Source organism: Ranitomeya variabilis, chromosome 5 (genome assembly GCF_051348905.1).
Source record: "Ranitomeya variabilis isolate aRanVar5 chromosome 5, aRanVar5.hap1, whole genome shotgun sequence".
Lineage (NCBI taxonomy): Eukaryota > Metazoa > Chordata > Amphibia > Anura > Dendrobatidae > Ranitomeya > Ranitomeya variabilis.
The window spans coordinates 586,924,342-586,940,009 of NC_135236.1; the positions used below are offsets into that span (position 1 = coordinate 586,924,342).

Consider the following 15,668-nt stretch of genomic DNA (forward strand, 5'->3'; position numbering starts at 1 on the left):
CCAATGTTGCACAATTCTGGGTATCGTCTGTGGGTTTAATACTTACTACACCCCTAGACAAATTCCTCAAGAGGAAAATTTTACAAAATGGGTTGTGTTCTGCTGTTTTGGCACCATAGCAGGTCTTCAAATGCAATATGGCACCAGCAGTCATTCCTATCAAATCTGCAGTCCAAACGTCAAATAGCGATCATTCCCTTCCGAGACATGCCGTGTACCCAAATAGTAGTTTTCTCAGATGTATGGGGCATTGGCATACTCAGAAGAAAATGGAGTACTCAATTTATCGTGTAATTTTTCCTGTTACCCTTGTGAAAATTAAAAATTTGGGACTAAAGCAATATTTAGTAAAAATAAAAAAAATGTTTTGTTTTTTTTTTTACACAGTCTAATGTTTTAAAACTCTGAGAAGACCCTGTTGATGCAGGTTGGTCACGACACACTAAATTCCTTGAGAAGTGTATTTTCCAAAATGGAGTCACTTTTGGTAGGTTTCTGCTGTTTTCACACCAACTGCCACATGGTGTCAGTAGTCTATTCCTGTCAAATCTGTACTCAAAAACTGAAATAGCGCCCCTTCCCTTCAAAGCCCTCTCATGTGCCAAAACTATAGGGCATCAGTGTACTAATGAGAAATTCCACAACAAATTGTGTAGTCCATTTTCTACTGTTAGGCTACTTTCACACTAGCGTTAACTGCATTACGTCGCAAATGCGTCGTTTTGCCGAAAAAACGCATCCTGCAAAAGTGCTTGCAGGATGCGTTTTTTCTGCATTGACTAACATTAGCGACGCATTTGCGACGCAATGACACACGTCGCAACCGTCCTGCGACGGTTGCGCCGTGCTGTGGCGGACCGTCGGGAGCAAAAAACGGTACATGTAACGTTTTTTGCTCCCGACGGTCCGCTTTTTCCGACCGCGCATGCGCGGCCGGAACTCCGCCGGAACTCCGCCCCCACCTCCCCGCACTTCCCCGCACCTCACAATGGGGCAGCGGATGCGCTGGAAAAATGCATCCGCTGACCCCGTTGTGCGGCGGAGACCACGCTAGCGTCGGGGACCTCGGCCCGACGCACAGCGACGGGTTGTTCCCGACGCTAGTGTGAAAGTAGCCTTAGGCTACTTTCACACTAGCGTTAACTGCAAACCGTCACAAATCGTCTTTTTTCAGAAAAAAAACGGATGCGTCAAAAAAAGTGAAAAACGTATGCAACGCATACAGCATTTCGACGGATCCGTCGCAAATCTGCTAAACGGTTCCGTCGAAATACTGGATGCGTTGCATCCGTTTTTACGATCCGTTGCATCCGTTTTTACGACGGATCCGTTTTTAAAATGGGAGGCTCCCAAATTTGATTGGCTACTGGAAAATATGGAAAACTATATAGTGACTGTTTTTACAGCCCATCTTTGAGGGTTTTAGTTTAGTGGCAGAGATGGAAGGTGTACTTGGTAGGATTGCGAGTTTGGTAACTGACGTTATATTTGAGACGAATCGCCTGGATATCATAGTGCGGGAGAAGGAGGCGGCAGCAGAAAGACGGAGGATGCTTCTGCAGCAACGGAGACGGAGACGACTCTGGATACATCCGATAAATAAACTGCGGATGACCCGGGGTGTCCAGTCCACTCTCTACCTGGAGTTGCGGCACAACCCAGACAAATTCTACAATTACGTACGGATGAGTATGGAACATTTTGACTATTTGCTTGAAAAACTTGAGGATGTCATCCAAAGGCAGGACACACGGATGAGGCTTGCCATCACACTGGCGGAGCGGCTGATGGTGACCCTGCGGTAAGCCTCTTTTTTTTATGTCATTGCTCATATTGAATGTCATATAACATACTGCAGAAAATACTGCGCTGAAACATTGCGTCACATTTTCTGCAGAATGTTTTTTTTTTTTTTTTGTTTGTGGACATTCCACTGCCTTTTTTTTTATGTCATTGCTCATATTTAATGTTATATTACATGCTGCAGACAATACTGTGCTGACACATTGCGTACCATTTTCTGCAGCATGTAATTTTTGTATTGTTTGCGGCCATTACACTGCTTTTTTTTAATGTCATTGCTCATATTGAATGTCATATAACATACTGCAGAAAATACTGCGCTGAAACATTGCGGCGCATTTTCTGCAGAATGTTTTTTTTTTTTGTTTGTGGACATTCCACTGCCTTTTTTTTTATGTCATTGCTCATATTTAATGTTATATTACATGCTGCAGACAATACTGTGCTGACACATTGCGTACCATTTTCTGCAGCATGTAATTTTTGTATTGTTTGAGGCCATTCCACTATTTTACACCTGTTTCATGCAGGTTTTATTGTGCGTCCCATCCTAAAAAAAATGTTCACAGTGCCATTTATTGAAACTTTACCAGGAAACCAAAAAAATCAAAATGTTGTTGGTCTGTGCAATTTTTTCTAACATTTACAATAAAGAATTATACCTGCGCTAAAAAATGCATAGAAATTAAATAATCACTATTTACCTGTCGGAGGGGAGATAGTGCTGGAAGCGATAGGGTTAGGGTACTGTCACACAGTGGCACTTTGATCGCTACGACAGTACGATCCGTGACGTTCCAGCGATATCCATACGATATCGCAGTGTCTGACACGCTACTGCGATCATGGACCCCGCTGAGAATCGTACGTCGTAGCAGATCGTTTGAAACTTTCTTTTGTCGCTGGATCTCCCGCTGTCATCGCTGGATCGTTGTGTGTGACAGCGATCCAGCGATGCGTTCGCTTGTAACCAGGGTAAACATCGGGTTACTAAGCGCAGGGCCGCGCTTAGTAACCCGATGTTTACCGTGGTTACCAGCGTAAAAGTTAAAAAAAAAAAAACGTACATACTCACATTCCGGTGTCCTTCAGGTCCCTTGCCGTCTGCTTCCCGCTCTGACTGACTGCCGGCCGGAAAGTAAGAGCAGATCACAGCGGTGACGTCACCGCTGTGATCTGCTTTCACTTTACGGCGGCACTCAGTCAGAGCGGGAAGCAGACGGCAAGGGACCTGAAGGACACCGGAATGTGAGTATGTACGGTTTGGTTTTTTTTACTTTTACGCTGGTAACCAGGGTAAACATCGGGTTACTAAGCACGGCCCTGCACTTAGTAACCCGATGTTTACCCTGGTTACCCGGGACCTTGGCATCGTTGGTCGCTGGAGAGCGGTCTGTGTGACAGCTCTCCAGCGACCACACAACGACTTTCCAACGATCACGGCCAGGTCGTATCGCTGGTCGTGATCGTTGGAAAGTTGCAGAGTGTGACAGTACCCTTACTCGTATATGAGTCAGACTATAACCTTCGGACTCTGAGGACAAGGATAAAAAAAAAGGGGGGGGAACAGATGTGTATATATATACTGCTCGGAAAGTATATTGCTATATATTAGGCAATTTAATAAGAAGATCGATGTTAGGAGAACTACTATAATTTTAAAACCAAAAATAATCCCATGAAGGTTTACAGAGCTGTGCTTCTATGTATAGACACGCGATAGTAATACAGGAAAGATCATACGTACTATTCAGCGTGTAGACACCTGGGTCTGAAGAAAGTCAGCAGGAGCAACACACATGCACTAATAAGGTTGTAACTTGGTTATTACTTCCCTTGTGATGATCGGCAACGTTCGGAGGTGGTAGTTCCTCGGCGTACTGTCCCGGCCGGTGACAGCCGCCCGTGCAGCAGGAAGTGAATGAGAGCTGAGCGCTCAGTATCGTTGCAGCTGACAGGACCTGCGGAGATTTCGGGTCACGTGTCCTGTACGTCACGTGGTGCCCCTGTTGGAGGTACGGAGCACTGTAGGAGCCAAGAATAACCGACGTGTTTCGGAATAACACGGATTCCTTCTTCAGGGTTGGCTCCCGCTGTGCTCTGCTGGCTATATATAGCCTTGGCTCCTAAATTGCATGTCAATCAAATGCAAAGAGTTCAACTCCATTATTAAGTCCCTTTGGTTTAAGTGTATCTAATTCAAAAATAAATCTGGTTTCCTCCCTAGACATTTGTTTAATGAAATCACCGTTGCGCCAATCTTTATGGACCACCTTTATCCCAGACACTTTTATCCCTTGTAGGAAACCCCCGTGATGGATTGAAAAATGTTTTGAAAGAGGGTGGTCACCGTATTTTTTCCATTTTTGTGCCATTATGAGATACCACAAATTTTTGTTTCATTAGGCTTAGTGATTTACACATCCTGCATTTTTGGCATGGAAAAAAGCCCTTTATAATTTGTTTGAAAGGACCTACGTACTTCTCTATTGTGATTGGGCTTTTTTCCATGGCAAAAATGCAGGATGTGTAAATCACTAAGCCTAATGAAACAAAAATTAGTGGTATCTCATAATGGCACACAAATAGAAATTACCGATTTCATTACGTGCACCACCAAAGGAGTGATTTATGCGATTGAATGTCCCTGCAAAAAGCTCTATATAGGACGAACGAAACGCCCCCTATGTAGGAGAATTTGTGAACATCTCCGTAATATAAAGAAAAAATACGGTGACCACCCTCTTTCAAAACATTTTTCAATCCATCACGAGGGTTCCCTACAAGGGATAAAAGTGTCTGGGATAAAGGTGGTCCATAAAGATTGGCGCAACGGTGATTTAATTAAACAAATGTCTAGGGAGGAAACCAGATTTATTTTTGAACTAGATACACTTAAACCAAAGGGACTTAATAATGGAGTTGAACTCTTTGACATGCAATTTAGGAGCCAAGGCTATATGTTACTATTCATACTCACCGCCCTGTTCTTGACTCCACTGCCGCCTCTGTTCACGGCTCCCGCTCCTCTTCTGGCTCCCGGGCCGCTGTTCCCTCTTCCTCCGGGGCTGCGTCGCCTTCTCCCACTTCTGTTCTTCCTCGCGCGACAGCTTCCGGTCTCTGGCGCGTCCATTCTCAGCGCGCACCTCCTCCTCGCCGTGTGAGGTCTGTCTCTGCGCAAGCGCGCAGGATCCGGAGCTAGGTCATTCCTCCAGCCTCGGGTTTCTGCACCGGATGTACTACTACTCGTGGCCACCTATCTACCAATCCCAGAAGGGAGCACGGTATATCAGGCCACCTCCCCTGCTAGGAGGTGCCTGAGTGTCTTTAGCAACTTGCTTTTGTCTCTGGCCGCGTGCTTCTATTGTGCTCTGTACCTCCGTACCCTGATTCAGCGCTTGTGCCTTTCCTCCTTCCCCGTTCTCATTTTCCCTCCACCTTACCGTACCTCTCCCATCTCTGGTAGTCCTCTTCACCTTCCTGCTACTCCAGATTTACATCTCCCTTCCTTGTCTAAAGTCCTTCCTTTTAGTTCTCCCTTCTCCAAGAGCCGTCTCCCCTGGTATCTGCTGCCGCGGTCTGGTACTCTCCGGGCTTGCCCCCTAACAGTCCCTGTATAGGGGTTGGTTATCTCTGGGTCGCTCGCCCGGAGGGCCACCTTCCGCGGTCCAGAGGGTCCACTCTTGCTCCTGTCCCAGTAATCGTAACAGTACACTCAGGCCATGGACCCCGCAGGTACCGCGTTCTCTGCTCAAAAGGAATTGGCGCACTTGCGAGACAACCAGCAGCGCATTATGTCCTTTATGAAAAATATGGAATCCCGTTTGACTTCTATTCAGACCGCTGACCCGGTTAATGCTAACCAAATCGCGGGACTGCAGCAGGAGCTTTCTCAACAGCGTGATACGCAGGCGCGTATGCTGTCTTACATGGCTTCCATTGACGACCGCTTATTTAATTTGCAGTCCGTCTCCGCGGCTTCCGCTCAGGTCCCGCAGGACTCTAATCCTTCTCCTTCCCCTCCGCCTCGTCTGGGCAAACCCCCTAGGTTCAACGGAGAACCCAAACTCTGTAGGGGTTTTCTGAACCAATGTCGTCTCCACTTTGAGCTCCTTCCCCAGCAATATCCCACCGATCGAGCCAAAGTGGCTTTCATAGTGTCTCACTTGGAGGGTGAGGCCTTGTCCTGGGTCAATCCTCTGTGGGAGCAGGATGATCCTGTAGTCTCTCAGTTAGCCATCTTTTTAGAGACTTTCCGCAGGGTCTTCGACGAGCCCGGACGCTTAGCTTCCACCACTGAGGCACTTTTCAATCTTCAGCAGGGCTCTCTTTCAGTTGGCCAATACGCTATTCGCTTCCGTACACTGGCCTCAGAGTTAGGGTGGAATAACGAGGCTCTGGTTGGTGCTTTCTGGCGAGGTCTGTCCAGTCGAATAAAAGATGAGTTGGCTGGACGAGATACTCCTACCTCCTTGGAGGACCTCATATCCCTCTCCACGCGCATTGATTTACGCTTCCAAGAGCGGTCTCGTGAGTCCGCTAGAGAGAGGAGGCCAGTCCGTACTCTTCCACCTCTCCGTAGGTCAGGAAGTCCCAGGTCCTCGTCGTCGCCTACAGCGTCTGCTCCAGAACCCATGCAGGTCGACCGAGTCAAGATGGCAGAGCAACGTCGTCGTGAGAGACGTTCCCAAGGACTCTGCTTCTACTGCGGTAGCGCCTCCCACTTACTTCGGGCATGTCCTGAGAGGCCGGAAAACTCCTCCGCCTAGGACAGGTAAGAGAGGCCTCCCTAGGTGACACTGACTCCTCTCAACCTTTGTTCTTGTCTGTCTTGCTTGTTCTCGGTCAGAAGCGCTTTTCTGAGCTCGCGTATGTGGATTCGGGCGCGGCAGGCAATTTTATCAGTCTTGAGGCGGTTCGGAGGCTTCGCGTTCCAGTTCTTTCTTTGGATCCTCCTCGTCTGATTACTTCTGTGGATGGGAAACCTTTGCAAGACGCCATCACCATGGTTACTGAAGAGATTGAATTATGTATTGGGGCTCTTCATCACGAGAAGATTACTCTCTATGTTTTACCTAATCTAACCCATGCTCTGCTTCTAGGTCTTCCTTGGCTCCGTACACATGAGCCTACCCTGGACTGGCGGTCGGGTGATGTTCTTCGTTGGGGATCTGCGTGTCAAAAACAGTGTCTTCTTCCCGTCTGTCCTGTAGTCTCGTTCCCAACTAAACCTGTTCTCTCGGGATTACCAGTTCCATACTGGTCCTACGCGGATGTATTTGACAAGAAGGAGGCTGAAAGTCTTCCTCCACACCGGGCCTATGACTGCCCGATCGAGCTACTTCCTGGTTCCACTCCTCCCCGAGGGAGAATTTTCCCGTTGTCTCCCGCCGAGACCAAAGCTATGTCCGAATACGTCCAAGAGAACTTAGCTAAGGGATTCATTCGAAAGTCCTCATCCCCCGCTGGTGCGGGATTCTTCTTCGTCAAGAAAAAGGATGGATCTCTTCGACCCTGCATCGACTACCGAGGCCTAAACAACATTACGGTCAAGAATAAATATCCGCTGCCTCTAATTCCTGAGCTCTTCGATCGTCTAAGGGGGGCGCGAATCTTTACGAAACTAGATCTTCGGGGTGCTTACAACCTTATTCGGATCCGCGCCGGCGATGAATGGAAGACTGCCTTCAATACCCGCGACGGGCATTACGAATACCTAGTCATGCCTTTCGGCCTCAGCAATGCTCCCGCAGTCTTCCAAGAATTCGTGAATGACATCTTTCGAGACCTACTTTATTCCTGTGTTGTGGTGTATTTAGACGACATCCTGATTTTTTCGGCAGATCTACCTTCTCACAGAAGAAGCGTCCGTTTGGTTTTGCAACGTTTGAGAGAGAATCGTCTTTACGCCAAGTATGAGAAGTGCCTCTTCGAGCAAACTTCCTTACCCTTTTTGGGTTACATCATTTCAGACACTGGTCTCAAAATGGACCCTGAGAAGGTGAGCGCTATTCTTAATTGGCCACGTCCCTATGGAACAAAAGCCATCCAGCGGTTTCTAGGGTTTGCCAATTACTACAGACAGTTTATTTCACATTTCTCCTCTGTAGTGCGTCCTCTTACCGTTCTCACCCATAAAGGCTCCAACCCGAAGATTTGGCCTCCGGAGGCTGAAAAAGCCTTTGTGCTCTTGAAACAGTCTTTTTCCTCTGCCCCAGTGTTACACCACCCTGAAATCAATAAACCATTCATTCTCGAGGTGGATGCCTCCTCCACAGGTGCCGGAGCGGTGATTTCTCAAAGAACCTCTACGGGTCGACTGGTTCCTTGCGGCTTCTTTTCCAAGACTTTTTCGGCGTCTGAACGTAACTATACCATTGGGGACCGAGAACTCTTAGCCATAAAATTGGCCTTAGAGGAATGGAGACATCTTCTTGAAGGAGCCGTTCATCCTTTTGTGATCTTCTCTGACCATAAGAACCTAGCCTATCTTCAAACCGCACACAGACTCAATCCTCGGCAAGCTCGTTGGTCCTTGTTCTTTGCTCGCTTCGACTTCGAGCTCCGCTTTCGGTCCGGTGACAAAAACGTCAAAGCAGACGCTCTTTCCAGACTTTCGCAGCCAGAGGACCTTGTCGAGGAGCCAGCACATATTATGGATCCCAGTAAAATCGTTACTGTAGCCCCTCTAGGGGTGAGCTGTCCTCCTCCGGGTAAGACTCTAGTCACTGAGAAAGACAAAGAAACAGTGCTGCGCTGGGGACATTCTTCTAAATTTGCAGGCCATGCCGGAGTTAAGAAAACTCTCCTTCTCGTTTCTCGCTACTATTGGTGGCCTTCATTGCGGCAAGATATTGAAGAGTTTGTCGCCTCATGTCCCTCTTGTGCGAAATGCAAAGTACCAAGACAGTTACCTCGTGGAGGGTTGCTACCTCTTCCAGTGCCTTCTAGTCCGTGGCAACACATCGCCATGGACTTCATTACCGATTTACCAAAATCTTCAAGTTGTACAGTCATTCTTACGGTGGTAGATCGGTTCTCCAAGATGGCCCATTTCATTCCCTTGCCTGGACTTCCCTCGGCTCCAGAATTAGCGAAGATCTTCATTTCAACTATCTTCAAGCTTCATGGATTTCCTCAGAACATTGTGTCTGACCGAGGAGTTCAGTTTACATCTCGTTTTTGGAGAGCACTATGCAAGCTTCTGAAGGTGTCTCTAGATTTTTCTTCTGCCTACCACCCTCAAACTAATGGTCAAGCTGAACGAACGAATCAAATCGTAACAGCCTATCTTCGTCACTTTGTCAATTCCCATCAGGATGATTGGGTTAGCCTCCTGCCTTGGGCCGAATTCGCTTACAACAATCACTCTCATGAGTCGTCAGCCAAATCTCCTTTTTTTATCGTCTTTGGCCAACATCCCAATATGCCGCTTCCAATTTCTTCCACTACAGGAGTTCCAGCCGCAGATTCCTTGACTTTGAATTTCTCCGCAATATGGGGTGAAGTAAAAAAAGCTCTCGAGAAAGCGTCTATTAAAATGAAGAGACACGCTGACAAGAGACGCTTAGATTCCTCTTCATTTTTGCCAGGCGACAAAGTTTGGCTTGCTTCACGTTACATAAGACTAAAAATTCCTTCCTATAAACTTGGTCCTCGTTTCATCGGTCCCTTTGAAGTTCTGAGTCGGGTCAACGAAGTCGCCTACAAGCTGAGATTGCCTGCCTCGCTCCGTATTCCCAATACTTTTCATGTGTCTCTGCTCAAACCTGTTATCCTTAACCGCTTCCATCCATCTTCCTTTTCCTCTCCTCAGCCTCTCCAAGCCGATAACATTTTTGAGGTGAAGGATATTCTAGCCAAGAAGAGAGTTCGTGGCAAGGAGTTCTTTCTGGTGGATTGGAAGGGTTTCGGCCCCGAAGAGAGATCATGGGAACCTCGAGAAAATATCAATGCACCTCGTCTTCTTAACAAATTTCTCGCTAAATTTAAGGAAGGGGATTTTAAAGAAGGGGGTACTGTTACTATTCATACTCACCGCCCTGTTCTTGACTCCACTGCCGCCTCTGTTCACGGCTCCCGCTCCTCTTCTGGCTCCCGGGCCGCTGTTCCCTCTTCCTCCGGGGCTGCGTCGCCTTCTCCCACTTCTGTTCTTCCTCGCGCGACAGCTTCCGGTCTCTGGCGCGTCCATTCTCAGCGCGCACCTCCTCCTCGCCGTGTGAGGTCTGTCTCTGCGCAAGCGCGCAGGATCCGGAGCTAGGTCATTCCTCCAGCCTCGGGTTTCTGCACCGGATGTACTACTACTCGTGGCCACCTATCTACCAATCCCAGAAGGGAGCACAGTATATCAGGCCACCTCCCCTGCTAGGAGGTGCCTGAGTGTCTTTAGCAACTTGCTTTTGTCTCTGGCCGCGTGCTTCTATTGTGCTCTGTACCTCCGTACCCTGATTCAGCGCTTGTGCCTTTCCTCCTTCCCCGTTCTCATTTTCCCTCCACCTTACCGTACCTCTCCCATCTCTGGTAGTCCTCTTCACCTTCCTGCTACTCCAGATTTACATCTCCCTTCCTTGTCTAAAGTCCTTCCTTTTAGTTCTCCCTTCTCCAAGAGCCGTCTCCCCTGGTATCTGCTGCCGCGGTCTGGTACTCTCCGGGCTTGCCCCCTAACAGTCCCTGTATAGGGGTTGGTTATCTCTGGGTCGCTCGCCCGGAGGGCCACCTTCCGCGGTCCAGAGGGTCCACTCTTGCTCCTGTCCCAGTAATCGTAACACTATATATAGCCAGCAGAGCACAGCGGGAGCCAACCCTGAAGAAGGAATCCGTGTTATTCCGAAACGCGTCGGTTATTCTTGGCTCCTACAGTGCTCCGTACCTCCAACAGGGGCACCACGTGACGTACAGGACACGTGACCCGAAATCTCCGCAGGTCCTGTCAGCTGCAACGATACTGAGCGCTCAGCTCTCATTCACTTCCTGCTGCACGGGCGGCTGTCACCGGCCGGGACAGTACGCCGAGGAACTACCACCTCGGAACGTTGCTGATCATCACAAGGGAAGTAATAACCAAGTTACAACCTTATTAGTGCACGTGTGTTGCTCCTGCTGACTTTCTTCAGACCCAGGTGTCTACACGCTGAATAGTACGTATGATCTTTCCTGTATTACTATCGCATGTCTATACATAGAAGCACAGCTCTGTAAACCTTCATGGGATTATTTTTGGTTTTAAAATTATAGTAGTTCTCCTAACATCGATCTGCTTATTAAATTGCCTAATATATAGCAATATACTTTCCGAGCAGTATATATATATACACATCTGTTCCCCCCCCTTTTTTTTTTTATCCTTGTCCTCAGAGTCCGAAGGTTATAGTCTGACTCATATACGAGTAACCCTATCGCTTCCAGCACTATCTCCCCTCCGACAGGTAAATAGTGATTATTTAATTTCTATGCATTTTTTAGCACAGGTATAATTCTTTATTGTATTTATCAGAGTTTCTCTTCGCCCTGTGTGGTTTAAGGGCTATACTAGCTGCTTTTTTATGCTTTTTTACACTAGCGCCACTACACTACCATTCTAAACCTCTGTTTTTCTAACATTTTTTTTTTTTCTACAGCTTCCTAGCTACGGGTGAATCTCTGGCTTCGCTCCATTACCAATTCCAGCTGGGCATTTCCACTATTTCCGGAATTGTGAAGGAGACATGTCGGGCTATTTGGGACACTTTACAGCCGGAGTATATCCCCCAACCATCAATGGACATCTGGTTGAGAAGTGCAGAACAGTTTGAGCAAATTTGCCATTTCCCAAATTGTGTTGGTGCTGTTGACGGGAAACACATAAGGATTGCTAAACCGGCAGGAACAGGCTCTGAGTACTACAATTACAAGAAATTGTAATTTCTCCATCGTACTCATGGCTATAGCAGACGCCAACTGCAAGTTCCTTGCTGTGGACATAGGAGCTTATAGCCGGTCCAACGATTCTCAAGTTTTTAAAAACTCTCCAATGGGCCGTTGCCTGTATGGAGAGACATACGATTTCCCGCCAGCCAGACCACTCCCAGGAACAAGTGAACCAGCCATGCAATATGTTTGTGTAGGTGATGAAGCGTTTCAACTATCGCCGCACCTACTGAAACCATATAGTAGCCGTGACTTAAACCGTACCAAGCGGGTATTTAATTACCGCCTTACTAGAGCAAGAAGAGTAGTAGAGTGTTCTTTTGGTATATTGACGGCAAAGTGGAGAGTTCTGCTGATGGCAATCAAACTGCAAACCAAAACTGTAGACGAGGTTGTTAAGGCATGTGTGGTGCTCCATAACTTTGTCCTTTCAAAGGAGCCCATTTCCTTGGATGACGAAGAATTGGAGACAACCTTGTGGGACTACCGCAGCAGCTCTGTTCGCTCCACAGGTTCTGTTACCAGGATGAGGGACCAGTTTGCGGATTATTTTGTGTCACCTGTTGGGCGGATTCCATGGCAAGACATCATTGTGTGACATGTTTTTCATGGTTTTTGTTTATGTAAAAATAGAATTATTCTTACCGTTAATTCGGTTTCTAGGAACCTTCCACGACGGCATATGGAGGTTGTCTCTTTGCCCTAATGGGGAACAGGAAACACAAGAGAGGTTAAAAGCACCTCCCACCTCCCATTCACCAGTGACTTATAACTGAAACCATAGCACCGGTTACCTTCTGAGTCCCAGAATTAATCCAGGAAATATAGAGGGTGGGAAATTAGTGCCGTCGTGGAAGGTTCCTAGAAACCGAATTAACGGTAAGAATAATTCTATTTTCTCTAGTCACCTTCCACGACGGCATATGGAGGAATACCAACTAATTGGCACTAGGGAGGGACAATGGCCTGAAGAACCTTGCGGCCGAAGACTAAATCTCTGTTGGATAATACATCCAACCTATAATGTTTGGAGAAGGTATGGAGTGACGACCACGTAGCTGCCCTGCAGATCTGCTCTGGAGTTGCGCCTGCTCTCTCTGCCCAGGAGACCGACGTAGATCTAGTTGAATGGGCCTTGATTCCTACTGGAGGTAGTTTATTTTGAGCAAGGTAAGCTTCTGTTATGGCTTTTTTAATCCAAGTAGCGATGGTACTCTTGGCTACCTTCTTCCCCTTATTTTGTCCTGAAGAGTGGACAAAAAGGTTGTGATCAACTCTAAGAGCACTGGTTTGATCCAAATAATGTAGCAGGATACGTCTAACATCAAGAGTATTAAATTTTCTTTCCTCAGAGTTTGCAGGATTACTGCAAAAAGTTGGTAACACTATCTCTTGAGAACGATGAAATTCAGAGACCACTTTTGGGAGGAAAGAAGGATCAAGACGGAGTACTATTGAATCCTCTCTAACCAGTAGATAAGGTTCTCTTATTGATAAGGCCTGTAATTCACCCACTCTTCTAGCTGAAGTTATAGCTACCAAGAAAATAGTCTTGTAGGCGAGATTCTGTGGGGAACAGGTAGACAAAGGTTCGAATGGTGGACCTGTAAGGCCTTGAAGCACAATATTAAGATCCCATGGAGGAACTATAACTTGCTTCCTAGGGTTCATTCTGTTTGCTGAGGTCATGAACCTTTTAATCCAGCGATGTCCTGCTAGATCTTGATCAAAGATGGAGCTAAGCGCAGAGACCTGGACCTTCAGAGTACTGGGTTTCAGACCAATTTCTAGGCCTCTTTGTAAAAAGTCCAATATCTTAGATATATCTGGCCTAAGAGGGTCTGGAGGGTTAGGCAGACAAAAAGATGAAAATTTTTTCCAGATTTTATTATAAATAGCATTTGTTACCGGTTTTCTGGATTTTTGTAGAGTAGCTATAACAGGGTTTGATAGCCCTTTCGCTCTTAGTACATGGGCTTCAGAAACCACGCCGCTAAATTCCACCTCTGAGGATCCGAGTGAAGAACTGGGCCCTGGGAAAGGAGATTGGCCTTCATCGGTAACATTATCGGTCCGTCCACCTGAAGTTGAATAATCAGGTTGAACCAACTTCTCTTGGGCCAAAATGGAGCAACCAAAATAGTTGGAGTCTTTTCTATCCGAATCTTCCGTAGCACTTTTGCAAGAATCGGAATGGGCGGAAAAGCATATGCCAGATGAAATTGCCAATCTTGAACCAAGGCGTCTATTGCTCTGGGATTTCCTCTTGTATCCAGGGAAAAAAATATTTCTACTTTCGCGTTCTGGTGGGAAGCAAAGAGGTCGACCTCCGGGAGACCCCATCTGTTTACCAGTAAGTTGAAAGTTTGCCGATCCAGACTCCATTCGCCTGGGTGAATATCCTGTCGGCTCAAATAATCTGCCTGAAAATTGGCAGTACCTTTTAGGTGAGTTGCCGTCAGGGACAGTAGGTGTTTCTCGGCCCAGGCAAAGATTCGGGCAGAGATATTTTTTAGACTGGTGAATCTTGTACTGCCCTGATGTCTGATGTGAGCCACCGTGGTCATGTTGTCCGAGTATATCTGGACATGTTGTCCAGAGAGTTGATGATTTGTTGCAAGGAGAGCTTCTTCCACAGCCTTGAGTTCTCGGAAGTTTGACGATCTCTCTCTGATTGACGGGTCCCAAAGACCCTGATAAGGCACATGATTTATCATGGCTCCCCAGCCTCTCTTGCTGGCATCTGTTTTGATCGTGGTTAACGGGAATTGAATCCAACTCACACCCCTGCGAAGGTTTTCGGACTTCATCCACCACGTTAGGGATGCTTTCACTCGACCTGGAGTGTGAATCCTCTTGTTTAAAGAGCCAGGACGACCATCCCAATTGCTTAGCAAATGAGTCTGGAGAATTCTTGAGTGGGCTTGAGCCCAAGCCACCGACTGAATACAGGCCGTCATCGAGCCTAATAGTGACATTCCTTCCCGGAGTGTGGGAGATCTCATCTCCCTGTATTTCTTGACCTTTACTACTAATGGTAGTCTGTGATCTTCTGGAAGGAAGGACATCTGCTTTTCCGAGTCCAGAATTACTCCCAAAAACCTTCTGGTTCTTGAGGGTTGAAGCTGGGATTTCTTTATGTTTGGTATCCAACCCAGAGACTTCAATATCTCTAATGTGGTTGATACATGAGATACCAGGGTCATTTTGGTGGGAGCCACTATCAGCAGATCGTCCAGATAAGGCACTATACAAACCCCTTGTCTCCGAATGAATGACACGACTTCCGCCATCACTTTGGAGAACACTCTCGTAGCTGATGAGATGCCGAAGGGAAGGACTCCGATCTGATAGTGCTCCACCTGATGATTCCCCTGAATCGCAAATCTGAGATATTTTGTATGTCTCGGGTGAATAGGGATATGAAAATACGCATCTTTCAGGTCGATTGTCACCATAAAGGCGTGCTGATGTATTAAAGGAATGGCTGATTTTACAGACTCCATCTTGAATCTTCGATATTTTACATGTTGATTCAGACCTTTTAGATTTATGATGATACGTACTTCCCCTGATGGCTTTGGTACCATGAATAAGCGGGAGTAGTGTCCCTGACCCCATTCTGATTGTGGAACTGGAGAGATCACATTTGATCTTAAAAGGTCTCTGAGACCCAATGTTAGCAGTTTGTGATCCCTCATTGAGGGGGTGGTAATCTTTAGACCCTGAGGGGGGGGAGAAGTTAACTCTATCAATAGGCCCTCCTTGATAACATTGAGGACCCAGTGGGAGCTGGTGATGTTTTCCCACTGATCCACATAATTTGAGAGTCTTCCCCCCACTGGGTCGGAGTCATTGTTTATCTTGCTGAAATGACTGTTGTTGCTGCTGCTGTTGTTGCGGGACGAAGATATTTTTCCCTCTGCCTTTAGCATAGCTCCACCTGCCGGTCTTGCCTT

At 47.0% G+C, this 15,668-nt stretch overlaps 1 long non-coding RNA gene across 1 annotated transcript; it reads left to right on the top strand.

Annotated features, from left to right (window-relative positions):
* Positions 1-10,869: 10,869 nt before the first annotated feature.
* LOC143773864 (uncharacterized) lies at positions 10,870-11,667 on the top strand. Its single transcript, XR_013215412.1, has 3 exons — positions 10,870-10,940; positions 11,158-11,228; positions 11,421-11,667. It is a non-coding gene; the product is annotated as an uncharacterized LOC143773864 (long non-coding RNA).
* Positions 11,668-15,668: the final 4,001 nt, after the last annotated feature.